Raw genomic sequence first — 21,811 nt, 5'->3', positions numbered from 1 at the left:
GAAAAATTTAACAGGTTTATTTATAATTGTTATAAAGTTAAATCATTGAGACTTGTTCACGGAAACTTTTTTTTTTTGACCGCATTAATGTTTATGTCCTCGCATTTATATTCAAAATTCACACACAAATGAAAACGGAAAATTTTTTTTGCCAATACCTGCTTCTGTTTCCTGTTTTTCCATTGGCTATCACATACTTAAGTACCTTTTGATCCCGTGGGGGGAAAAGTTTTTGGTTTTTTTTTTTTTTTGGTAGTTCAGAATTACCAATAAGAGGAAGAAGAGATTATTTTCTGTTTTGAAAACGAAGAATGTTTCCCATCACACTGGAGGTTCAGCACATTCTCCGCGTACTCAGCGTGCTAGCTGGGCATCTTTTGGCATGATTGTGACACCTTTGGCGCGGGTAGCATATAGGTTGGTGCCCTCAAATGGGCCAACCTGATAGGCTTCACTCGCCTCCTGCAAAATGGCTGCACTCTGGGAGCGCAGGTCTGTTTGGAAGTCCTGAGCAATTTCACGCACTAGTCGCTGGAAGGGAAATATACCAATCAGAAGTTCGGTGGATTTCACAGAGAGCCCCAGTCCCCGGCAGTACTTGGCCTGTAGCCATGAGGTTTCTTGACCCCTCTAAGTAGAGGGCACGCTCTTGTGAGCTGCTTCCTGCGGGCTTTACCGCTGGTGGATTTATGGGCAGTTTGCTCGGTACGAGCCATTTTCCTGAAAACTTCTCCTTCTATACCCCTCTTCTCTTTCGGTTTGGGCTCGGAGAGCGACAGGCGGTCCCAGCTCTGGAGAGCCACGGCGGCAGCGGACATCTTTCTGAGGGTTTTTTGAAACCATCCTGCTTATCATTTCTTAGAACACAATATTGTTCCATCACCATGATACACTATGAGCTGTTCAGCTAATTGCCCAGTTGATAGACCACCTCTCAACTTCCAATTCTTTGCTATAGCTGCTGTAAATACTTCTGTACAAATGGGACCTTTTCTTTTTTCTTTGATCTAAGATATAGACCAACTAGTGGTATTGTTGGGTGAAAGAGTATCACAGCTCCACCAACAGTGTATATCAGGGTCTCATTTTTTTCTACATCTTCAGAATGTCATTTTTCTTTTCTATCATGGCAGCCAATCTGATGGATGTAAGGTGGTATCTAAAACTTGTTTTAATTTCCATTTTTCTTATCAATAATGATTTAGAGAATTTTTTATGTGATTTCTTCTGAAAACTGCCTATTCATCTCCTTTGATCATTTAGATAATTTATCAATTGGGGAATAGCAATTATTTTTAAAAGTTTGTCTCAGTTCCCTATATATTTGAGAAATGAGGCTTTATTAGATAAATTTATTGTAATTTCCTCCCAGTTTACAGTTTTCCTTCTAATTTTGGCTGCTTTACCTTTTACCAAAAACTTTTTTTAAATTTCATATAATCAAAATTATCCATTTTTACTTCCCATGATCCTCTCTATTTCTTCTCGGATCATAAATTCCTCCCTTATCCACTGTTCTGACAGGTACATTTTTCCATAATCCCCTAATTCACTTATAATATCACCCATTATGTCTAAATCATTTATCTGATTTGACCTAATCTCTGTTTAGAGTGTGAGATTTTGGTCTATGCTTGGTTTCTTCCAAACTGTTTTCCAGTTTTCCAGCAATTTTTGTCTAATGATGAGTTCTTTTTCTTATCCCCAAAACTTTGATCTTTCAGTTGATCAAACACTGTTGTCATTTCCATAATGGAAAATTATCATATTGACAATCCCCTGAGTAAAAATGTTAGGTGAGGCATAAAGCAGGGAGAAATGTGATCACTAAAGGTATTTGCTAGTGTCATGGAGAATATATTGTATAAAATTCAAATGGTAGAGAGATTCTCCAGGTTGATTTTTTTTTTGCAAATGACATTGTAATCTGTGGCATGCTCCTAAATGCAAGTGTATTCACTCTACAATTAGTGCCAGTTTGTCCTGTCTATATAGTGTCTGTTTATGGCTGATCGCATATTCCCTCCCCAATAGACTATGAGTTCTTGAGAATAGAAACTGTTTGGGCCTTTATTTGCATCCCTAGGATTTAGCATATGGCCTGGAATATTGTAGGTACTCTACAAATATTTGTTCATGTGAGGATATGTCTATATTAAAGTACAGTAATTGATGACATAGTTAACATATAGAGGGAAATATACAATTTATACAAATTATACAATTTGTATTGTATATATACACATATAATTTGTATATATATACAAATTATACAATTATACAAATTATACAATTATACAAATTATACAAATAAATAGAATTATCAGCTGTAGCTGAATAAAAATTTAGACACTAAATTTAAAAGGAAAGTAGGCTAGATCACATTTCAAAAATTGGGGCACAAACTTAAGTGATTCCAATTCACTCTCTGATAACTTATTTGGGCATTAGTATTCTTCCACTCATGCCATATTGCTGCAAATCATGGGGCCCTGTAATCAAAGAATCAAATTTGCAGATGACACAAGTGACCATGGCAGGAGACATGGTAGATGGAAATAGGTTGAAGCATATTATCAATGAGAGCTTACGTGTGATAACTGGTGTAAATAGACATTATAACAGACATCCCCTTATAACTGCCAAAAGTGCTCTGTCCTGGGATACTATCTCTTCTTCTATATTCATTCCCTTGGTGATCTTATATACTACAGTTTCAATTTCTAACTCTGTTCACCTCACTTACAAATCAATATATGTACATCTAATCCCTCTCCTTAATTCCAGTCCCATGTTACCAATGCTTGCTGGATAATTCTAACAATATATACTATTGGCATCTTAACTTCAATACGTTTAAAATGGGATTATTTTATCCACCCTTCCCAACCTACCTGTCCTTCAGCCTGCTCGTTTCTGTTGATGACATCATCACCCTTCTAGCTAAACAGGCTTGCTACATTGTAGTCATCCTTGATGTTTTCCCAACCTTCAATACCCATTTTTGAAATGTCCATATTTCATATTTCTTGCATCCGTCACTTTCACTATACTCCCCAAATACTATGGATTAGTTTTGACCCTTACCATCTCCTGAGTCCATTCCTTTTGCATGACTTATCCTTTATGTATAGAATACAGAGTCTCTAATAAAACTCAAAATTTCAACTCAAATTAAATCCACTAACTTTGAAAAACACTAATTAAGTACTTAAGGCACTCTGCTACACATGCTGGGCACTGGGGATTCAGAGACAACAAAGAGGCAGTTCCTGTCCTTGAGGAGCTCACTTTCTATAAGGATAGGGGACTGATGAAGGGAATACCTCTCTTAGATCACTGATCAGATTACTGAAGTGGAAGATATAAATTAATGAAATGTACATTGTGGGAAATCACTGATTTGAATTCCAGGAACTCTCTTCAGCCATCAACAGTTGGCTTCCAGGGAAGCCATTAATTTGGTATCCTGGTACTCCCTCCCATCTTGCATAACTACGTGGCAGAAGCCTTGACCCCCCACTTTCCCCCTCCCACCAAGACACTTCCATCCAACACACTGCTGCCTGATGGCCTCGTACCACTCCACACCTAGGATGAACCTCTATGGACAATGATAACTTATTTGAATTTATTCTTCCGTGTTTAACATCATGCCACCCTCATTTCCTCACCATTCCAGACATTGTAAACACCTGTGTGTTATGTACCTAATCTATTTCACTAATCCATCCCTCTGTTTCTTAGCCAGTAGCAGATTGTTTTGACGATTACTATGTTATATGTATTTTGGAATCTGATAATGATAGGCTTCCTACCTTCATATTTTTAAAATTTGATTACCTTGATATCCTTGATCTTTTCCTCTTCAAGATGAATTGTTATTATTTTTCACATCTACATAAAACAATTCTTTGGTACTTTGGTATGGCATGGAATAAGTAAATTAATTTAGGTAGAATTGTCATTTTTATTATATTGGCTCAGTCTACTCATGAGAATTAATATTTCTCCAGTTGTTCAGAGCTGTCTTTATTTTTCTGAAAAGTGTCTTGCAATTGTTTTCATATAGTCCCTATGTGTGTGTGCTGTGGCAGGCATACTCCTAAGTATTTTACACTGACTGTAATTATTGTAAATGGAATTTTTCTTTGAATCTCTTCCTGCTGGGTAATACATAAAAGTGCTGATGACTTATGTGAGTTGATTTTATATCCTGCAATTCTGCAAAAGTTCTTCATTGTTCTGATTAGTTTTAACTTGATTCTCTAGGGTTCTGTAAGTACACTATCATATATACAAAGAGTAATAGTTTTGTTTCCTCATTGCCTATTCTTATTCCTTCAATTTTTTTCTTGTCTTATTCCTATAGCTAGCATTTCTAATACAATATTTAATAATAATGGTGATGATATACACCCTTGCTTCACACCTCATCTTATCAGGAAGGCTTCTAATCTATATCTATTGCAGACAATGCTTGCTATTGGTTTCAGACAGTTAATACTTATTTTAAGAAAAGCTCCATCCATTCCTATGCTATCTAGTATTTTTGTAGGAATGAATGTTGTATTTTGTAAAAAAAAAATTCTACATCTAATTTTTTTGTTTGTTTTCATTATTGATATGGTCAATTATGCATATAGTTTTCCTAAAATTGAACCAGGTCTGCATTCTTGGTATAAATTTCATCTGGTCTTTGTGGGCGATATATGTGATCTATTGTAGTATTCTCCTTTCATTTAAAATTTTGCATCAATATTCATTAAGTAATTTAGTCTATAATTTTCTTTCTCTGCTTTTGTTTTCCCTTATTTAAGTTTCACAACCATATTTGTGTCATGGAAGAAGTTTGGTAGGATTTTGTCCCTGCTAGTTTTTCAAATAGTTTCTATAGTTCTAGAAATAACACTGCTTTTTTTAAAAAAAAAGTGTTTGGTATAATTTACTTATCAATTCATCTGGTCCTTGGGACTTTTTCTTAGAGACTATACTTATGGCTTCTTCAATTTCTTTTTCTAAGACAGAGTTATTTAAGTATTCTATTTTTCTCTTCTCTTAAGCTGGCAATTTATGTTTTTGTAAATATTCATCTATTTCTTTTTGATTATCAGTTTATAGGCACATAATTGGGTGAAATAACTCCTAATAACTGCTTTAATTTCATCTTCATTGGTAGTGCATTAAGCCCTTTCATTCTTGGTTTTGTTCTTTATTTTAATCATGTTAACCAATGTTTTGTCTTTTATTGTTCTTTTTTTAACCAAACCAGCTCCTAGTTTTATTTTTTAATTCAACTTTTTAAATTATAATTTTATTAATCTCTTCTTTAATTTGCAGGATTTCTATTTTGTTGTTTAATTGGAGATTTTTAATTTATTTCTCTAATTTTCTTAGTTGCATGCCCTATTCATTCATCTGTTTTTTTTCTCTCTCTCTCTTATTGATCAAAATATTTACAGATCTAAATTTTCCTCTCAGTACTACTCTGGTTTCATCCCACAAATTTGGTATATTGTCCTCATTAATGTCATTATCTTTAATAAAATTATTGATAATTTTTCTTAGTCCCCTTTCCTTCTACTTTCCTGTTTGATAGGATGGATTTCAATTCTTAACAGAGTTTGTATATATGTTCTTCTCTCTTTGAACCTATTGAGATGAAAATGAAGTTCAAACAGTGCCCTCTCTCCACCCCCATTTTCTACTCCATTATAAAATTCTTCTGTGTGGACCTCTTTTATGTGAGATAATTTTTCCCCTTCCTCGTTTCCCTTTTTTTTCTCTCAGTACATTCCTTTTTTTCACAGAATAGACACCCCCATGCACGCAGTCGAAATAGCTGCCTTCTAAGTGCCCTAATAATAAAATTCTTGGTGGTTAGATGTAACATCTTCCCATTTTGAAATACAAACAGTGTAATGTTATTAAGGTCCTCATATGTTCTCACTCATGTTTCCTTCTTTGTATCATTCTTAAATTGTGTGTTTGAATGACATTTTTTCTATTCTATTTCATCAAGAATACCTGAAAGTCCTTTATTTGATTAAATGTCTATTCTTTCCCTCATACCCATAAGATTACACTCAGTTGTGCTAGGTAGGTTACTAGGTTCTGATGATATCAAGGAACTTTAATTCTTTCAGTAAGTTGTCTCCAGGCCACAGTGTAAAATGGCTTTCTCTTCTGGAGGCTCTCTGCAAATCACTAATCTTGTTTATAATCCATGGGTTTTTCTACACCCCAGTCACAGAGCCGATCTTCCCTGGATCTATCAATCAATCAACATCTATTTATCGAGCAATTACTACATGTAATTTTGTATATGTGAATGTCCCACTATTATTACTACCTGCTTGGTGATATATGTGAATGTTTTGAAATTTTTGCATGAATTTCCTTCTGATACAAAATTATATTGACAATCTTATCTTTGAGTCTGTAATTCTTTGTCCACTAACTATAGTACACAGATTACTTCAATTTTCACATACTTATAAATAACCAAATAACTTGTATTTTACTTGGCCAATAAACATCCCCAGGTTATAGGTGATTTCTCTTCAGTAATAACAGTGTCAGATTATAATTAATATCTTAGGTTTCTGAGTTCATTTTAATTAAAAAAGATACCCCCACACACTTATATTTCCCCACTTACCATGCTGTACCCGGGATACCAAATGAGACTGATTTGTGAAACACTTTAGATAAAACAATTCTGACAATTTTATTGAAAGTTACGAGAAAAGCCACAGCAAAAGGTGCTTTGAAAAAGATATTATTATTATAACTTATTAAATTTTAATAAAATGATTCATTTAGGAATTGAGTGAGTTTTAATATGTACGTATTTCTAGGTGAATGATTACACTGGCCCAAATTTGCATTCATCTTTTCACATACCACTTTTTATCAAATGTATTTGTTTCTACATTTCTTATGCACATATGTAGGTATTTAGGCCCTAGGCTATATATTCATACATTTGTATATACACAGAGATTCTATATATATTTACAAATTCATTTAATATGCAAGTATAGATGGGAATTGTATACACCTATATACACTTCCCTCCCAAGAAACAAAATGTAACCACAATTTCCTTACTATATCTTATTAACCCATTTATATCTCTTAGAGCCTAGAACAGAATGCTATGTAAGCAAGCATTTAAGCTTTTGATGAATGAATAAATGAATAAATTGAATGATATGATTTAATGTCTTCTGAGTTAGTATGGAGATGCCATTAATCTTCCAGTCAGGAAGATCTAGGTTCAAATCCTGCCTCAGACACTTGTTAGCTTTGTTATCCTTGTCCAGCTGCTTAACCTCTCTGTGCCTATGTGAGAGCATGGCACTTTATGGCCTCAAAAATCCCCCCCAATTCTCAATCTATGATCTTATGCCTGACTGGAGTTGTGAAAAATTTGGCAACAGTAAAAGGTTTCTGAATGCACAATGACCAAAATTTAATTCAGAAATAAAACAAGTAAGAAATCTAAGGCTTTTCTGGCAGTGCTTGTGTTGCATCACACGACTTCACTACAGCCTTGGTTCTGAACATGAAAAGTGCTCTTTGTAGTGCGCATGCCCGCCATGTAACACCAATGAATGCTGCCAAAAACACCCTGGCTCAAATTCAGGACAATTGTATATTATAAATTGTAGTGTTTTTACTGGACATACAAAGTTTTCTGTTCTTAAAGAAACATAAGTTTAATTATGGAAAATAAAGATTTTTAATATTTTCTTACCATTATTCCTCAGCATATAAGTATCAAATTAGTATATCTTTGGAGTGTATTGTGTTAGAATATTTGATTTTAAAAATTGCTATTATCTCCTTCATAAGTGTTTAACTACAGCAAGTAAAGACAAAAGCCTTTTAATAATATTTCTCCACCATCACCACTGTATGTGTATATAAATGTGACTATCATTTTTTAAAAATTAAGCACAGAAATTGGAATTTCATACACTAAAGCTAGTATTTTTAAAAATTGTTAGCAATATTTTTTTAATATCTTAGGAGAAAAATATTTTTCAGTTATGGGTAAGTGGCTATATTTAGACAGAAGAGGTAAAAATACTAACGACAATGTGGCAGAGTCTTCACAACCAGGTTGTAGTGCATTTTAGTACACCTAGTGTAGCACATGTGTACTAAATTGACAAGAAAAAGAAAGTATATCAATTTTTTTTTGCAATACAAATTTACTTCTAATAATGATGATGGTGTGGAAAAACCTCTTTGCTTAATTTGTAATGAAGTTTTGGCTACAGAAAGCATGAAACCAGCCAAACTAAAATGGCATGCAGCATACTGCAATACACCAAAGTAATATTTTGAATGACTTTTAAAATCTTCAAATAAAGAAAAACAATGGTTTGAGAAATTTGTTACTGTCAATGCAAAGTATTTACTGAAGCTTATGAAACTTTTTATTTAATTCCAAAAATTAAAAAGCCCTCCACGGTAGGAGAAGATCTCATGTTACCTATGGCTATTAAAATGTCAGAAATAGTTCATAGTTAAAAGTATTGGGATGAAATTAATAAAATTCCTTTATTGAATGATACTGTTTCCAAAAGAATTTCTGAAATTAGTAATTACCAATTCCAACAGCTTATTACCAGGCTTAAGGACAGCCCAAAGTTTGTAATTCAGTTAGATGAAACAACTGATATTTCTAACATGGCACAGTTGTTACTTTATGTAAGATATGTTTATGAAGGAAGCATACATGAGGAATTATTATCTTATCACCCTCTGAATGGGCACACAAGGGGGGGGGATGATATTTATCTTAAAGTCAATGAATTTTTCCACAAATGAAGATTTTTTTAGTAGAAAAATTTCACTGGAGTCTATATAGACTGTGCTGGAACAATGATGGGCAAAAATATTGTATTTATAGCAAAAGTTAAGCTGTTGGCAATGAACATATCACTTTTACTCACTGCATGATCCAACAGGAGGCATTCATAGCCAAAAAATATGACCAGAGTTAGATGTACCTAGAAATACTGTCAACGTTAAAAACTTTGCCTTTAACAGTTGTTTGTTTTTAAAGCTTTGGAAAGACATGGACTCTGATTACAATACATGCAGAGGTAAGGTGGCTGCACAAGAGGGTAGAGTTTAAACAGGCTATTGAAATTGAAAAATGAAGTTGTTATGTTTTCCACTGAGCAGAAGCACAATTCTATTATTTTTTTCACAATTAGTTACAGCTTTCAAAACTGTGTTATTTGTTGGATATTTTCAAAAAACTCAATTATTTAAACATATCACTTCAAGGAAAAAAATGTAACATATTTATGTTAAAAGATAAAATTGAAAGTTTTACTTAAAAAAGTTAACATATGGAAGAATAGGGTGGAAAATCGTTCTTTAGAAATGTTTATAGCTATAGATGATTTTATAATTGAAAATAACTTTCCCATAGATTTAATTATATGACTTATGGAGTCACAGTTTCAGAAATACTTCCCTTCAAATTTTGATTCTACAAAACTAAGTTGGTGCAGAAACCATACTCAATTGAAATAAAAAATGGCAGTGATCTGCCATTAAAAGTTCAAGAAGAATTTGCTGAGTCATCAAGTGACACTGGTTTAAAAAACTTTAACATGAATTTTAGCTTGGGATTAGGAAAGAATTTCCAACAATTTCTGAAATGGCCCTAAATATACCTCTGCCACTTTGTAGTACATGTTTATGCAAAGCAGCATTTTCAACATTGTTGATTACAAAATCAAAATATAAATCAACTCTGAAAAACGTTAAAGATGCTCTATGTCCTGCATTATCAGTTATTCCACCAAAATTTCATTATTTATGTAAAAATAAACAAGCACATCCATCTCATCAGTATACAAATTTGCCTTCATCTTTAATAAATGGTAAAATTACGTGCATGCCAAAGAATTGTTTTAAAATAAATTTGTTTATGATTTGTTACCAGTAAATGTTTGATTTGCATACCTATTTTATATACCTAGGGGTCCCACCAAAAATTTCTCAGGTGAAAATGTGTCACAAATGGAAAAAAAAAAGTTTAAGAAGCCTGGGAATAACTTCTAGGGCTATATCCCAAAGAGATCATACAAATGGGAAAAGGGCCCATATGTACAAAAATATTTATAGCAGTTCTTTTTATGGTGGCAAAGAATTGGAAATCAAGGGGATGCCCATCAATTGGGGAATGTCTAAACAAATTGTGGTATATGAATGTAATGGAGTACTATTGTCCTATAAGAAATGAGGTGCAGACAGACTTCATGTTGACCTGGAAAGACTTTTGTGATCTGATACTGAGTGAGGGGAGCAGAACCAGGAGAACATAATACATTATTACAGACACACAATATCTGTAAGGACTAACTTTGTTAGACTTGGCTCCTCTCAGCAATGAAAGGTTCAAAGACAGCTCCAAAAAACTCATGATGGAAAAAGCTTTCCACATCCAGAGAAAGAATTATGGAGTCTGAATGCAGATTGAAGCAAACTATTTGCGCTCTCTCCCTCTCTCCCTCTCTCTCTCTCTCTCTCTCTCTCTCCTTCTTTCTCTCTCTTTTCTTTCTCATGGTTCATTCCATTGGTTATAATTCTTCTCTACAACTTGACTATTTTGAAAATAAGTTTAATGTGGTTTTGTTTCTTCTTTCTCATAGTTCATTCCATTGGTTATAATTCTTCTCTACAATTTGACTATTGTGAAAATAAGTTTAATGTGAAAATAAGTTTAATCCAATATAGAATTTATATCGGATTACATGCTATCTTGGGAGGGGGGAGAGATTCTATCTCATGTCTTTTCTTTTTAAGAAATACATCAAATTTATTTATTTTTTCCAGTTAACAACAAGAACAAAAATCTCCTTCTTATTCCCCTCTCCTTTGGGAGAAGAAGAAAAAAAAATCTTATAATAAGATTACATAGTTGAGCAAAATAAAGTCCTGCTTTATCTATTTCCAAACAATACATGCCTCATTGTGCATACTGAGTGCCACTGGTGGGTTGTATATGATATTATCAGTCCTTTCAAACTGTGGTTTGCCTTTGAGTCAATAGAAGCACTCAAGGTTTTCAAAGTTGTTCATCTTAAGATGCTCTTGTTTTAGTATTGTGTCCTCATTCTGTTTACTTCGCCTGGCATTATCTCATGCAAGTCTTTCCAAAACCATCGCTTTTGTCTTTTCTTATGGTACTATTATATTGCAGTAAAGTCATCTAGCACAACCAACTTAGTTTAAAATTTTATTTTCAGTTTCAAATTCTCTCACTCCACCCTTCCCCTACCTATTGAGGTGGCAAGAAATATGATACCCTTTATACATATGCAGTCCTACAAACCATTGTTTAGCCATTCCTCAATGGATGAATACCCTTTTAGCTTTCATCTCTGTCACTATAAAATGAGCTATTATAAATGTTTAGACAAATAAGTATTTTTTGTTTGATCTTATTGGAGGATAGGGCAACTAGTATTATAGCTACATCAAATGGCATGCAGTTTAGTGACTTTTGGGCTACAGTTCCAAATTGCTTTCCAGAATTCCTGGACCAATTTATAGCCCCACAAACAGTAAATGAATATGGCTCTTTTCCTATAGCCACTCAAATTTGATATCTGTTGATAATTTGTATTTCTTCCTGAGAAAATGACCTGCTCATGTTCTTGGAATACTTATCAATTTAGAGATGGTACTTAGTTTTATAAGGGGCAGATAGGTGGTGCAGTAGATAGTGTTCCAGGTCTAAAGTTGGGAAGACATCTTACTGAATTCAAATCTGACCTCACTAGCTATGAGACCCTGGGTTTGCCACTCAACCTTATTCGCCTCCATTCCTCATCTATAAAATGTTTTGGAGAAGGAAATGGAAAATCACTCTAATATCTTTGCTAAGAAAACCCCAGATAGGTTCATGGAGAGCTGGATACAACTAAAAGTGACTGAACAACAACAACTTACTTTTATAAACTTGAAAACATGAGAATTTTATCAATTGGTTATGATTAGGAATACAGTTGACTCCATTCAAATCATCAGGGAATCACTGAAATCTAGGCTTCAACTCTTCTCTGGGGCTATTAATAGATTTCCTTGAACCCTCTGACACCTGTGGGTTCTCTTAATCATTACATAGAAAGTGAAAAGTTGATTATTTCTCAGAGGTTCCATTTCTGTTATTTATGGAAAGGTTTGTACATCAAATGTTAACTAGGATTTTTAAATTGATTGTATAGAGCTCCTATGAAAAACAGACCACATCTCTGGGGACTTATGAATGTCTTAAATTTGAATTTTATGAAAAGTTTGGGTATCCTCATGGAATATTAGATGCTATAAAATCAATGATGAGCATCTGGAAGAGAATAAGGCACCAACTAGAACATGAGGATGACTTCAAGAATACAAAAATCATTTGGTGCTCAGAAAAGGTTGTCTTGATAGGAGAAGTGGAGCGATAGAAAAGTGGAGTGTGAGGGAAATGAAAGACCTTCATCCATACAGAAGAGAAAGAGGGGAGGTTGAACAATGGGAAGAGTTCATGTATAGGCAATTCAGAATAGAACCCAAGCTCTACTGAATTTCTTTCTAATCTTGGTGTGGGAATAAACCTCAAATGGGGTCAGGAAGAGTTGGACATGACTGAACAACAACAGCAGCTCCCAGTAATTGGTGTCCATTATGCCTTCCACAACTGTACATACATACCACCTAGATATGTTTCCACTACCATTTCCTTTTTCCTTTTTTTTTTTTTGTTCTGCAGCTGTAAAGCACCTACCACTGTGCCTGTGCTTCTAGGCAGCTGTGGCTCCCTTTGGGTGATAGTTTTGGTGCTTTCCTTCCCCCCCAAAGAAGCCTCTCTTCTGTTATAAGCCCAAGAAAAAATGCAGAAGAGAGAAAGGTGGCATTTTAAAGTTAGTCAGTTGGTTAATAAACATTTCTTAAGTCTTTACTATGTTCCAAGTGCTGCTAGGTTCTGAGGATACAAATAAAGCAAGAGACAGACCCTGTTCTCAAGAAGCTCATAATCTAATGAGGGAGAAAACATGCAAACAACTATGTATACACACATATATAATATGGTTATATATAGATATATAGTTATATAGAGTGCTTATATATGTGTATGTGTATATAGATATAGTTAGTTATACACAGGATAAATTAGAGATAATCAACAGAAAGAAAGCACAAGAATTTTAGAGGCCTCCAGTATGGTAAGAGCAACATCTGCTTCATGTAAACTAGGCTAGTTTCTCCCTAAAAAGTCAAGGAAACTAACACAAGACTTAAATGGTATATAGAGCATTGTCTAAACTTGTTGATGCAAATTCCTGGTAAACTAACATGCCCTTCCCTGCCATTCCCCACAAAAAATGCCCAAACCAAGTGTCGGGGTTCCCTACACATTATGGAATCTTATGTAACTTTGACTTAATGGAATCCCATGTGTGTTAATGCACCTTCATGACCAGGTACACCTTTGTATGAAGAAGAGGAAACTTCTTTCACCTGAATCGATTCTGTATCCTTGCTGACTGTCCTTTCCATGCTATGTTTAAGTAAAATTCATTTTTATTAAGTGTTAGATGTCTAGGTGACAGGTATCTTGTCTTGTTCTAGTCTCAAGACTGGAACAGGAGAAGAGCATGAGTCATTCCTTACATGGTACACATGTCACAGAGGCACTGCCATTTAAATACCAGGTCAGACCAGAGTGCCTACATGCTACTAAAAGACCCAACTAAAAGGAACACAAATCTGCTCCTTTCATATTCAAAAGGATCTCTGGCACAGAATTCACATCTTCCTCCATCATACACACAAATATATTTTGTGGGATTTCTCTTTTCTACCTGATCCAGAACTTCCTTTAGGTCTAGAATGCCTAGCAAAGCACAGTTCTTAGTTGTTTCTCAGTTCCATGAAAACTTTTGGGACTCTCTGGCTAGGGAATACACCCCTCTGAGGGCATAAATTGCTTCTTTACCTTCATCTTTGTTGCCCCAATACTAAAATGCCTCTCAGATAATGGGCAATTAATATTGTTAATCAATTGTTGATTTGCATGGTGGACAGAGATGTGGCTTTGAAGTCATAAGAGTGGAATTCAAATCCTGACTTTTACAACCTGTGTGATCATAAGCAAGTCACTGAACCTCTTTGGGACTCACTTTTTTTTTGTCTGGAAAATGAAGGGCTTGGAATAAATTTCTTCTAAAGTTCCTTCCAATCTAAATCTATGATCCCATGTTACCTGGGGCAGCTTCCTTTGAAATAGACCAGAGGATAGAATGACAGATATGAGGAGCTAAGTGCATCCAACATTGGCAGCCCCACTGGAAAGAGAAAAATTTACAATCCCTGCTGCATGTAGTGGGTGTTATTTTATCACTAGTTCCTAAAGGTTCTGCTAGGTAAAGAAGGGGAAGTATTGATTTTCAATTCCATTGTTTTTAGCTAAGATATACTTTTCTCTTATCATTAGGGGAGATTAAAAAATTACTAATGCTTTTTACCTTTTAGGGAAGATTTATTCACCTGTTATCTTGTCTAACCTTCTAAAATATAAAGCGATCAATATGTTCCCAGTAATTTGCCCTGCTTTCGGGTGAACAAGACAGCAAACCTGATAAAAAATACCAAGTATTAATAAGGATAGGTGAACCACTCAGCCAGAAATTCAAACCTGCCAAAACACATCCCTTTAAATGCATAGTAGAAGAGAGTTTCGTGGTTTTTTTTTTTTGAGAGCACATTTTTAACAATGGTAGAGGGCGATGTGATTGTCCAATCATCCTTCCTAGGTGTAGAAGAGACAGATGGTATTCTTTTACTTGGAGGCTTAAAATCTATTCACCCAAAGAGCAGGACAAAGGCATTTCCTCTGGACATTCATGTCATTCACACATTTGCTTTTGATATAATACCATGAAAAATAATTTGGGGAGTGAGGGATAAAGCATGAAGAGTTGGAGGATCCGAATAGGCCTCTTAGAGGAAGCTGAACTTGAGCTGAGATATTCTAGGAGGTAGAGCTGAGATGAAAGGACATTCCAGGGATGAGACAGCCCATGCAAAGGCAGTCAGGAAGGAAATGTAGCATTGTGAACAGGGAGTGTGAAGAAGGCATGGCTGGAACTGCATGTGTGAAAAGGGATAGTTCCCTGTGGAGAGTGATATGAGATCAGTCTAGAAAGATAGTTTGGAGACAAAATGGTCAAGGAGCACTTTAAACACCAAGCAGAAGCAAGAGCCAATCACTTTCAGAATTTGAAGGTGACAAGGTCTCATGGTAGACCTGTGCCATATTCCAAATTCAGCCCACAGGCAGTGCTATTTTATGCCGCCCGCCTGTGGGTTTTAATTTTCACGAATGAAAAAATAAAATAATAATTTGCATGGGATGTGTATTAGACTTTTTAATTCCACCACTAATAAATATTCTCATTGATGTTAATTTTCTTTGGTGTTTTTAAGCAGTATTACTGTTGCAACAATCTGGCTAGCAGCTGTTGTGGGGGTGAAAGACCAACACAGGCCCAACAACAAGAATGCTGCCAAAGCCCAGGTTCTTTTGATCTGCTTTAGTAAGGAAAGCAACATTAAGGGGTTAACAAACTTACTTTAATTCAGCATACAAATACCATTCACTTAGTTCAGGGGAAAAAGCCAGCACCCTGAACTTTGGAACAAATACAAACAAACTATAAACATCAATAGACAGACCAAATACAATTCATAGTTACCAACGTCTAAGTGCAGAACGGGAGCTCATAACAAGGGCTGGCCCAGAGTCATGCACTCCACCATGGCTGTGGGTAAGAGCTCCAAAAAATAGAAAGCCAACCCCTGGTTTTATATCTTTTTCAGGGTCAAGGGTGAGTCACACATGCAACTCACCCACATGACCTAGAATCGTCACAAAGAGGCGACTTAAACCCAGGTGGTCTAAAAGCCTCTGATGTCCCAAACATGTCACTCAAAATCATGTGTAAACTAGTCCCTCCCCTGAGGCAAGGAGGTCACCAAGGACTCCCAAATCTAATCAACGAAACAAAGGCCAAACTCTTCAAGGGCACTTGATTGAATTGAGTGCTAAGAGCCCATTTTGTTTACCAACACAATTATGGATGGAACACATGGCACGAAATTTTCAGTTGATCTGTGGGATGCGTTCCATCTGTACCATGTAGACTAGTCAGTAAGCACCTACCTTTATACTGTTGTGTTGTCACTTTGTTGTTTTGTTTGCTTTCGCCCTTTCTGCCTTCACCTGTTCCCCCACTTTCTACTAGTATACTTTTATTCTGGGTGTGGCCCTCAAATAATTATTTTATTTTAATGCAGCCCTAAGATAACCTAAGGTTGGACAGCCCTGATATAAAGGATAGATTAGAGAGCGCAGAGACAGGAAACTTGAAGAAAGGGAGTAAGCTATTTCAATAGTCTAGGCAAGAGGTGATGAGGGTATAAGCTAGGGTAGTAGTTCTGGTCAACAGGGAGAAGAGGAAGTGGAGAGGACCCTGATATAAGAGGTAATGTGCAAATAGGTTCTCCAGTGGATGTGCTGGACCTGCATTCAGGTACATCCGAGTTTCAATACAGCCTCACACACTTCCTAGCTTGGTGACTCTGGGCAAGTCATTTAACCTCTCCCTCGGTTCTCTCATCTGTAAAGTACAGAAAAAAACAGCACCTTTCTACCAGGTTTGTCATGAGGACAAAATGAGATAATATTTGTAAACTGTTTTGAAAACATTAGAACATATATCAACACTACTTTTTTTTTTTAAATTAACTTACCTGAGCCTATGTTTCTTCTAAGAGAATGAAAATTTCTTGTTTTTCTTTGTCTATTTCTGGCCTTTTATTCTCCAGTGTCTGGCAGCTAATAGCCATTGAATCTGTTTGCTCTTATAATTTATAACTACATTCTAAAAATTCATTATATAATCTCATTTGTGCAGAAGGAAATGTTTAGATTTCTTTTAAGCGAAGTATTTTATTCCACTTTAAGCACAGAATTATATTCATAGAAGATTTCCAATTTCCACTTCATAAGAAAGAGAAAAAAAAATAAAAGCCAAATCCTTACACTCCCTGACAGCATGAAATCAGATAATTTCTCCCAAGAAGCAGCTTCCATAGTCACCAAGTCTGGATAACACTTCAGGCCTTCAGTGTCATTGACAATGATGCTTAATACAAGCTTCTCTGATGATTCACACCAGGCTGGGCAAGACGCTAACTTCAACAAGAATTTCTCTGCCCATACTTACTGAGCTACAGAGAAAAACTTCATTTTTTTCCATTAGTAAGAACCCTCTTCTTGTCTTGTCCTTTTTTTCCTGAGAGAGTTACTGTCTCATCTCTTCTCCCCAACTTACCTACCCACTGTCTTTACTTAAATTCTTGGCACATTTTGCCATGTAGGATCCCCAGTGCTTTGAGAAATTCATCCTTTCGAGGTTTTTTACAGCAAAATTCTTTTCTCTTTTTTAATTTCCTTTTTCAGAAGAAGCAGAACCTCCAGTTAAATGATGCCATCAGCAAACCATGTGGGAATTAATGCCTGTATTCAACTCTAGAATTTATTAGCTTTATAAGCATGAGTTAGTCCTACCACTTCTCTGACCCTCAGTTTCCTCATCTGTGAAATGGAGATAACAGATGTACTACCCATATCACAAGGATTGGTTTGGGAGAAGACATCAGAGGGCTCTACAGTTGTGAATTACTATTTATAATGAAGTCCTTCTTTTTAACCTTCAGATTAGAAGCAAATGCAGATATTATATCCTCTTCAGATTTATTGCTGTCTATTAGCCTAAGACAGTGGTTGGAATAACCCACATTCCTCTTAATTTTGTACAAAAAAAAGCCAGTCTAAGCACAGCTTCTAATTTTTCCCACCCAGTTGAAGGTGAACAATTCTTAGGAAAATTTATGAGTGGTAGGAAGTTGGAAATCTTTGGTTTCTAGCATTCAAACATTACACAACTATCCCCCGCCCTCCTATGCTCATTTCCCGATAAAAATAGGTAAAGATTTATTATCAGTTATTTACTTTTGACAGACTGCACTTTATAAGTTATGCTATTAAAAACACATATATTTAAAGCATTTTCCTCATAGCATCTCTGTGAAGAAGGTAATGCAATTATCATCCACATTTTACAGATGAAGAAACTTGGATTTACTGAAGGTCCATGACTAGCCTAAGGTCATAGGTCAATGAGAGCAGAGAAAGAACAAGGCCCAAGTCTTCTGGCTTTAAGCCTGGTACTCAGTGAACCGTATGGTCCCCTAAATGTTTTAACTATATCATATTTTGTGGTTTAGTTCTTTTATCTCTAATTCTTAAATGAAACACTTTGTCTCTTGTTAAAGGGATTTCAGGCTTCAGCAAGCAACTGGGGAAGCTTAGTTAGGAGGGAAGCAAAGGACGAGTCTGCCCCCACATCCATTAATGACTCCCTATCCTGGTCTCCAGGAAGGGATAAACAAGGGACTCAACTCCAACAATTAATATGCAGGTGAACTATTTTCCAGACCTGCAGTGAGGAGATGATTTTATGTCTTTTGGTTTCAATTTCTTCCAGGACTTTCCTATAACAGGTCTACTATGGGTCCCATTTTGTCTGACCTCTTTCCTATTGCCTCCTCTCTTATCATTGCTTAGGTGTCTTTCCTTCTCCTCTCCTAACCTCAAACAAACAATTCTTCCTCTCGCTGCTCCATCTTCCCATGACTATATTCTGTCTCAGCATAGTGTAACCATCTTAATTAGTATTTAATGATATTTTCATTGAATTACATATATACCCCTGATTTGATATTCTTAAAAAGCACCTCTATGGCATTATTTTTATATTATGTTTGCTTCAGTAACAAAGATGAAAGAAAAAGTGTGTTGATGGTATATATTGTCTTCCCTAATGGATATATTAATACAATTTTACAATTTCTACTTCAATGCCATCTATCCTAATACCTGTCCCCCAAACAGCCCCTAGATTAATGTTCCCTAAACTAACCCCAGTGACTATCTTCTTACAACTAGCTTCCATAAGAAGAAGGGCAGAGATAATGTTTACCCACAGGCTGCTTTTGGTTCATTATAGTGTACTCATTGTGATTTGAGGCTATCAACGCTGCAGGGAAAAGATGTGGTTTCCTGGAGTCACTCTACAACAAAGTTTCATGAATTGTGGTGTGTAGCAAGATCCAACTATTTTGATGAAAACAGTGAAAATCACAATAATCATCTAAAGCCAACACCTGTAATTTTATCTTCAATCATTCCTATTTTAGTGGAGAACAGCAATGGAAATGACCAATGGAGTACGGATGTATATGTGCAGCTCTGTTCAGCTTGGTGTACATAAGGAAAAACTTCCATCTGGACGGCTGAGTTTACATGATGCCAAATTATTCTGCTTATTTTTTTAATATTCAGATATGTCAATATCTATTTCTATCTAACTAATGGGAAGTATGTATTTGTATTTCTCTCTCTCACTCTCTTTCCCCCCACATATATAATGTAGATACATATAGATATATAGAAAGTTATATATAGGAATATCTATAAGCAGTTATAGATATAGCTATAGAATATTCATATAAATAACATATAAATAGATATAGCTATAGAGAGAAGAATTTTCTCTCTATAGCTATATCTATAGCTATCCTTCTATAAATCTATATATCTGTAGGTCTTTCACTTTGACTCAGTTCATATATGTCTTCCCATGTTTTTTTTTTCCCTAAAACCACTTCCTCACAATTTCTTATAGCACAATAGAACTCCATCACAATCATATACCACAATTTGTTCATCCATTCCCCAACTGATAAGTATTCCCTCAATTTCCAATTGTTTACCACCACAAAAGAGCTGCTAGAAACATTTCTGTGCATATAGATGCTCTTGCTTGTTTTTTGAACTAACAGTAATATTGCTGGGTCAAAGGGTATGCCTAGTTTTACAAATTCTCCAGAATGATGGGATTAGTTCCAAACTCCAATAACAATTTATTGGTGTACCTATTTTTCCTCAACCCCTTCAGCATTTGGCATTTCTTAAAATGTGAGGTGTTTTAATTTGCCTTTCTTTAATCAATAGTTATTCAGGACATTTTTTTTCATATGAATATAGCTTTGAGTTTTTCTGAAACCTGAATAGTTATATACTTTGACCAATTATCAGTTGGGGAATGGCTTTTATTTTTATAAATTTGGATCAATTCCCTATATGTTTGAGAAATGAGGTCCTTATCCAAGCAACTTGCTATAAATATTTTTGATATTACTTCACTCTCTATGGTAACTTTTAGCAAAATATAGTTTCCCTAATTATTTCTTTTAATTAGATCTATTTTGGCTTTTCCTTTGTCTGAGATCATGATTATTACCCCTTCCTTTTCTACTTCAGCTGAACCATAATATACTTTCATTCATTTTATATCTCTCTCTGTGTTTTTCTATTTCAAGAGTATTTCTTGTAACCAACATATTGTTAGATTCTGGTTTCTGATCCTGCTATCTGCTTCCATTTTATGGTTGAGCTTATCCAATTCACATTAAACAGTCATTATTACTAACTGTATTTCCCTCCATATTATTTTCTTGTTTATCCTTATCTTTTTATCTTGTCTCTTCTCAAAAGTCTCTTTTGTTTCTGACCATCACCTCCCTTAATCTGCTCTCCCTTTCATTATCCCCTCCATATCTCTTATCCCTTTCCCCTCCTATTTCTCTACTGAGTCAGATAAATTTGCATACCCAAATGACTGTGCATATATATTATTCCTTCCTTAAACCAATTCCAATGAGAGTAAGATTTAGCCATTTTCCACCATCCCTATCCCTCATTTCCCCCTCCACAATTAAAGGTCTTCCTTGCATGCCTTGATGTGAGAAAATTTTCCCCATTCCATCTCTCTTCCCCCTTCTCTAATGCTATCCCTTTTTCTCATCTCTTTTTTGATATCATCTGAATATAATATAATCACACCTATGACCTCTGTCTATATAGATATTTTCTAACTGTCTTAATAATGAAAAAATATCTTAGATGTATCAGCTTCCCATATCAAAATGAAATCAGTTTAACCTTACTAAGTTTCTTGTGACTTCTCTTTTATTTTACTCTTTTAGGCTTCCCTTGAGTCATGTTTTTAGGTCAGATTATTTGCTCTGGTCTGTAGAATTTGGCTTAAAATGTTCACGAAGGTTTTCATTTGGGGAACTCTTTTATGAGTGGAAGAGTATGTTCTTTCAATGTCTATCTCAACTTCTGGATCTAAACTATCCAACAGTTTTTCTTGGATTTTTAAAAAAACGTGATGTCTAGGCTTTTTTTTTTATCATGGCTTTCAGGTAGTCCAATAATTTTTAAATTATCTCTTGTTGATCTATTTTTCAGGCTAGTTGTTTTTCCAATAAGAGATTTCACATTTTCTTCTATTTTTTTTTTATTCTTTTGACTTAGACACTTCCCCAACTGTACTTTTTAAGGAAATATATTCTTCAGTGAGTTTTTCTACCTCTTTTTTAATTTGACCAATACTATTTTTAAAGAAGTTATTTTCTTAGTGAATCTTTGCATCTCCTCTTCCATTTGGCCTATTCTGCTTTTTAAGGAGTTCTTTCTTTCAGTGAATAATATAGTGCCTCTTTTTGTCATTAAGCCAATTTTGTTTTCTAAGGTGTTTTTTTTTTAGTATTTTTTGTTCCTCTTTTACCAAGCTGTTATTTTCTTTTCATAATT

The 21,811-nt window shown here is 35.0% G+C and overlaps 1 pseudogene; it reads right to left on the bottom strand.

The window, feature by feature from the left end:
• Nucleotides 1-321: 321 nt before the first annotated feature.
• On the bottom strand, nucleotides 322-719 carry LOC118850903 (annotated as a pseudogene).
• Between the last annotated feature and the right edge of the window lie 21,092 nt (nucleotides 720-21,811).

Source organism: Trichosurus vulpecula, chromosome 5 (genome assembly GCF_011100635.1).
Source record: "Trichosurus vulpecula isolate mTriVul1 chromosome 5, mTriVul1.pri, whole genome shotgun sequence".
NCBI lineage: Eukaryota > Metazoa > Chordata > Mammalia > Diprotodontia > Phalangeridae > Trichosurus > Trichosurus vulpecula.
This window is presented reverse-complemented; position numbering and strand designations above follow the sequence as displayed.